The 6,000-nt window shown below is 44.0% G+C and overlaps 1 protein-coding gene across 10 annotated transcripts in view; it reads left to right on the top strand.

Moving 5' to 3' along the window:
- Nucleotides 1-876: 876 nt before the first annotated feature.
- Cep350 (centrosomal protein 350) overlaps nt 877-6,000 on the top strand; it is a 128,307-nt gene continuing 123,183 nt past the window's right edge. For 8 of the 10 annotated variants that reach the window (XM_006529907.4, XM_030243199.1, XM_006529906.4 and 5 more), the window contains exon 1: nt 1,211-1,298. The gene's annotated coding sequence lies outside the window, so the exon portion shown is untranslated. Of the gene's footprint in view, nt 1,299-6,000 lie in introns of all 10 variants that reach the window. The other 2 variants (XM_006529903.4, NM_001039184.1) reach the window with 2 other exon arrangements.

Raw genomic sequence — 6,000 nt, 5'->3', positions numbered from 1 at the left:
GGCTGTCTTATGGGGAGGATCAGTTATTGTCGTCTGCTTTTATTGATATGGTCAAGGTAGCGAACATTTATTGAACATCTACAGTGTTGTAGTTACTGTGCCAGGCCCTACTGGGTATACATAGAAAAAGGAGACTTTAAGACACCCATGGTACTTTAGATGAGAAATAATTTCGAGGCAAAGTAACTATCGGAGCCCAGAAGGTGGAGAGCTTAGCTGCAGTGAGCACCTAGCGGAAGGTGTCAGGCATTATTCGCAGAAAAGCTGTCCTTTACAGTCTTGACAGACGATAAAATTCACCAAGCGGAGGCTGGTGACAAAGACAAAGCTAAGAGAAAATATGTTGACCCCAGAGGGCTTCTCAAACCACAACACCGAAGGGAAAGGAAACGTAGTTTTTGCTTGTTTTGGAAAGAGCTTAAGCCATCAGTGTGCGTGCTGAACAGAACTGTAAACCCCTGGCCAATGAGAGGGCCGCAGTGACAGCAGCGAGCAGCCGCAAAGCTGCGGTTACTCCGATCCGCCTAGAGTGACGATTCCTTCTGAATCGTCTGCCGGGTCCCGGATCCCTGGGTCACCCTTGTCAAGTCCTCAGCGTGTTTTGGCTCGGGGGTGACCCGCTCAGCCAGAAGGCCCAATTAGCGTCAAAGGGAAGGGGGTGGTCTCCTCTGCGGATAGACTCTGGCTCCTCCCGAGTCCCGCCGAGCTCCCAAAGCGCCACACCAAAGATGGCTTCCCCGCATCCTCTAGCCTCGGGTCCGATCGCGCTCCTCCGTCGGCCACACTCAACATGGCTGGCCTTCACCCAGGGTTGCATTCCTGCGGAACCGTCTCCGGACAGTTCTCGCGAGGTTTGGCGAGTCTCTCTCCCCCCCCCCCCGCCCTCTCCCTCCCTGACTGCTCCCGCCCTGCCTCGCGCCGCCGCCACCGCCACTGCCGCCGGCGCCGCTCCTCCTCCGTGTCAGTTGTTGAGCTGTAATGGCGACTGGGCCGCCGCTGCCGAAGTGACTCCCGGGGCGGGGGAGCGGGGCCGGACCTGCGCCTGAGAGGACTGCGGAGAGCCGCAGCTCGGGAGGGGGCTCGCGGCGGGGCAGAGGAAGGCCGCCTCTGCGCCTCTCCTTCCTTGCCTGCCGCCCGGCGGATCCCGGGAGCCGGGGCGAGGCGGGCACCCGGTGCGTCCCCGGAGCGGGGAGGCCAGGCCGGGCAGCCCTGGGGCCGGTCGGGGCGGCGTCACTGCACCCTCCGCCAGGCCCCGCGGGATGCACCGTGGGAGCCGAGGGCGGAGGCGACACTCTCAGGTGAGCTGCGGGGAGACCTGGCGGAGCCTGCTCCGCCTCGGATGTCTCTGTCCGCGGTCCCAGGTCCCCGAGGTGGCCAGAGAGGCGGGGCGGGGCCCCCCTGGCACTGCCTGACGTCCCCCCCGGGGACCCTCCTTGGGTCCCGAGACTTTTCCTGGAGGGTCATCCTGAGACCTGGGCTCCCGGACCTACTGGTGCCCACGGAAGACAAGATTTCTTTGCTTACCTGCCAGTGTCGCCCTCAGCACCCTCGCCCCTCCTCTTGTCTGCATAGAGTTAAGCCACCTCTCACCTTTGGTCTCCGAAGTGTCCCTTCTTCGTTTGGAGATCGAGCATATTTTGGGAAATTCCGGGGCACTAGCTCCAGTGTCAGGAACAGTTTCTGTTCCTTTTCCTGGGTGTAATATTCTCAAAGTGCAGTATGGGGAAAACTTTGATCACCTCCAGTCCAGCAGCAGTTGTTGAATGGAGTCCACCGGCTTATTCACACATGATTGGGTGGAGAGGGGGTGACATTTAACAAGCCTTACACGTTGGAAGTTGTCACTTTCCCTCCCCTCCCCCCTCTTTTAAATTCAGACTAATATGCTAAATCATATTTAGTTAATGTCACAGATACAGGCAGAAATTTGCCAGGGTTTTAGTTTTCAAGTTCGGAACTTGCAAATAGGTATAGATTTTTTTTTAAATGGATTTTTTGATGTTGTAACAAATGTTTCATTTGGGGGGAAAAAATAGGCCCTTAGGAATAGTGGTCGGTATCCATGTACTCTACTTAATTGTTTTGCTGGTGTTTCTTGTTTTGAAATTGGAGAAGTCGTTAGTGTTGCCATGTTAACCTGCTCCCTTCGCTTGTATTTTAAAGATTTAAATGGACAGTCCATCCTAGACCAACCTACTATTAGCACCTGGGAATTTTTGAAGAGGCAATAATGAAATACTACAAACTGCTCTCCATTTAAAAACTTTCTTAATTTAAAATACTGCTTTTTAAAAAGGCAGCGTGCTGCTAATAACTTGGGATTGTGACTTTGGGAGACTCCTAGACCTGTACTAGAAGTTATTGCAAGCCCATGAAAGTGTAAGAGGTTTTGTATGCTAAATTGACAAACTATTAAATGCAACAAATCTGAACTGTTACTGCATTCAACTTAGTACACCTTAATCAGAATATGAAGGTCATGCCAGAATACATTGTATATGTAGACAAATATGTATCTTGTCTTTTCATAGCAGAACTTTGTGCTTATAGTGATAGTAATGTTTGTAAACAATTTTGTATAAATATGAAAGACTTTTTTCTGACATGTATTGGTGTATAGTATTATTTTAAGACCATCAATACTATAGAATCAACCTTTTATGGTGTTAATACATTTATGAATTAAAGTTTTAAAATTTTTTTCTTCTGATTGTCATTTTTTAAAATCCATTTTTAACACACTATATAGAGGCAACAAGAAAGGAAGTGAAGTCCTTATGTAACCACTTTAGTTTGTTAAACTGCTATAATTTATAATGAGGGCAAAAGAGAAGTTTTACGAAATAACTGACTTTTTGGGGGCGAGGGTGGGGGGACGAGTGTACTTCCATGAATTAGTCTTTGTGTACTCTTGTGAGCAAAGGGGACTCAGATCTTTATTTTGTAGTTGTGGAAATGAACATACAAAGCCATTAATTTATGTGTGCTGTTTTTATTCTGCAGATGTTCTAGAATTAGCTACATTTTAAATTAAATATTAGCCTTAGATACTTTTGCTATTTGTTATTATTTCAAGATATTTTTAAAAATACATTCTTCCTTTGCACATGACACTTGTTCCTTGTGATTTCTGGTTTTTAAAGGCATTAGCATTTTCATAAAATTTTATTAATTATTAATAAGTCATGAATTATTATAATGGATCACTTCTCTTTGTAGTTGTGATTGTTATTTGTGCTGTGTGGGTCAAAGTGCAAAATAGTTTTCCTTATTGACTTTCCCCCATGTCAGTTTTTAGTGTAACATAGTTAAAGAACTGCAGTGTCTCTGCATTGGTTTTCTTGTCATCATCAGTCATTGGTGCTCCTCAGTGGAACTTCACGCTTACCTTTGAGTATTGGGTTATTATTTATTATTATTCCTCACCTGGCCTCCGAGTCCTGTTCTGGCAGAGGTTCTCTGTTGGTCACTGTGCACACAGTTTCTAGCATATATTAAACAATAAGAGTTGAGTTCATCTCAGTCCTAGGATAATACTTTCAAATAAAAACAAAAATCTGGTTCTTAGTTCATAGGCACATTTTAGCTTTTTTGTAGACATATGCTCCAAATGTCTGCTCAAATTTGCTGGGTATCAGGGGAATGACAGCCTGGGATTTAAAATCCACTGAGAATAAGCCACAGGTGGGTCCTAAAGCTTTGATGATTTTAATGATTTGCCCAGGTGCTCTGTTAGGAGTTGTAACTTAAAGAAAATGGAAGCTTTAAGACCCTAACCTAATTGTAATTATAGTACAGTTACACACTTGTAATAAGTTTTGATCCTTCTTAATCACAGTACTGGGTGTTTAGAATACTGGAGTCCAGTTAGTCCGGTGTCCATGTTGTGTATGTTGGAAAGCCAGCGTCATAGCTTAAGAAGAATCCCCTAAGCAGCTCTAGGCTTACATTTATTTGTTTTATATGTCAGATAATTGTCAAGTCAGAAGGTAATTATGATTAACTGGGCAGTGGTTTTTTTGTCACTATCAATTAAAAATTCAAAGTGGATCTCAGTTTTCATGTTAACTTAATATTAGAGTATAAATAAGTTTAAGTAAAACAACTTCCTGGGGTGAAATCTATTACCTATCAAAATTTAAATAAAGTACATGTACTATTTGATAAAATCATTTAATGTTTGTGAGTTTTATGTTACATAAATTTTAACAGAAGAGCCGAACTATAAATAAAGAATATTCATTTATCATAATTACAAATAAAAGGAAGCATACTTATTAAAAACGTTCAAAATGTCCGTTGGTAAGGGAATAGTTAAAATCACAGTATATCCATGCTGTGAGCTACTTCCCAGTTGTTAGCAGGCTTTAGGGATCTATATTTACTTGGTGAGAGGCAGCTGAGCGTGTCCTTCAGCACATGGACCAGGCAGCATGTCTTACAGGTTCACGTCCTAACTGCACTTTATACCAGCTGTGGCTTTGTAAGGTGGATAGAATGCTAGTCCATGCCTCTCTGGGCTATTGTGAGAACTAAATGACTTAGTGTCTGTATTCTAAGTAAGCACAGGGTGCATTATAAAGCTGCTTCTTGTCACTATTATGTACTGACATGGAACAGTGCTCATGATATAATAGTGTGTAGAAGAAATACTGTGTAATATGATTTGGCTTGTAAAAAGATAGATAGGGGCCAATAAGATGGCTCAGTGAGTAAAGGCTCTTGTTTTACCTATGAGCACGTGGATCACAGACAACCATAAAGCACGCGCAAGACTATGAGGAGTTCGTCAGAGTATGTTGGGTTCAGTTAGCCTCATTGTGTGTCCGCTTCCATTTGTAGACAATGGTCGCAGTCCCTTCTACTGCATCTCTCAGGATGATTTTCTGTTCACTAATAGGGTTTGATTAATATGATGTTCCATTTTATTGCATATATCAGGGATAAGTTCTTCAGTTAACAGTATCTGAGAGGAAAATTGTTGTTGATTCATTTTGAGAGAGTAGTCACCTGTGGTGAATGCTGTCAAGAGGTCAAGTAGCCCTTTGGATTTGGAGAAGTGGTCTTTGATGGTTTCAGTGAGTGAGGATGAGGATGGTGGCCACCCTGCAGCTGCTTGAAAGGGAGTGAAAGGATCTGGAAATGGAGACGTGTAGCGTAGAGGCAGCATTTCTGAGAGGTTTGTAAAGGAAGACGCAGTAGTGAAGGGGGTCCTGGGTGAGGGACTTAATCTTTTTTAGATGTCCTTAAGTATAACTGCATATAGGAAAGTGTTGGGGAGGGGAGACTGGGACAAAAGTGTGAGGAAAATGTGGCCAGGAATTCGAGAACCTGGGTAAGTAGCTCTAAAAGGAGATGCAGTGTTCCTGTGGTACCTTTTCTCGAAAAGTTCTTCCTCTTTTCCTCTTCTTTTCTTCCTTCTCCTCCTCTTCCTTCTTCTTTCTTCTTTCTTCAGCCATGTTTGATGGTGCATACCTTCCTAGAACACAGACAGGCAGATCTCTCTGAGTTCCAGGCCAGTGTACTCTATGTAGACAGCTCCAAGCCAGCTAGTGCTGTAGAGTAAGAAAAGGACAAAGTTAAAATGACATTTTACTTGGGCAACACACACACACACACACACACACACTATATACATGTGTGTATATTTATGTATATGTGTATATATATACACACACACAGCATAAGGAGGCCGCTTGTTTTTCCATTCTCCCCAACAAACTCCCAAGTTAATAGTAAGTTCAGTTCTTTTTAGCTATAGGTTTTGGGGTAGCCTTTGAACTTTTATTATTATTTCGATAGGGGCTCACATTGTACCTAGTCTTTCTTGGAACTCCTTATGTAGCTCTGACCTGAAGTCCTCCTGCCTGAGCCTTATGAGTGCTGAGATTATAGGCCTGCACTACACACCTGGCTGCCTTATACCTTTTTTTTTTTCTTTTGAGATAGAGACCATTATGTAGCTCTGGCTGTCCTGGAGCTACTATATAGACCAGGGTT

This window comes from Mus musculus, chromosome 1 (genome assembly GCF_000001635.26).
Source record: "Mus musculus strain C57BL/6J chromosome 1, GRCm38.p6 C57BL/6J".
NCBI classification, from domain to species: Eukaryota; Metazoa; Chordata; class Mammalia; order Rodentia; family Muridae; genus Mus; species Mus musculus.
Note: the sequence above shows the minus strand (reverse complement) of the source record. Positions and strands in the feature narration are given on the sequence as shown.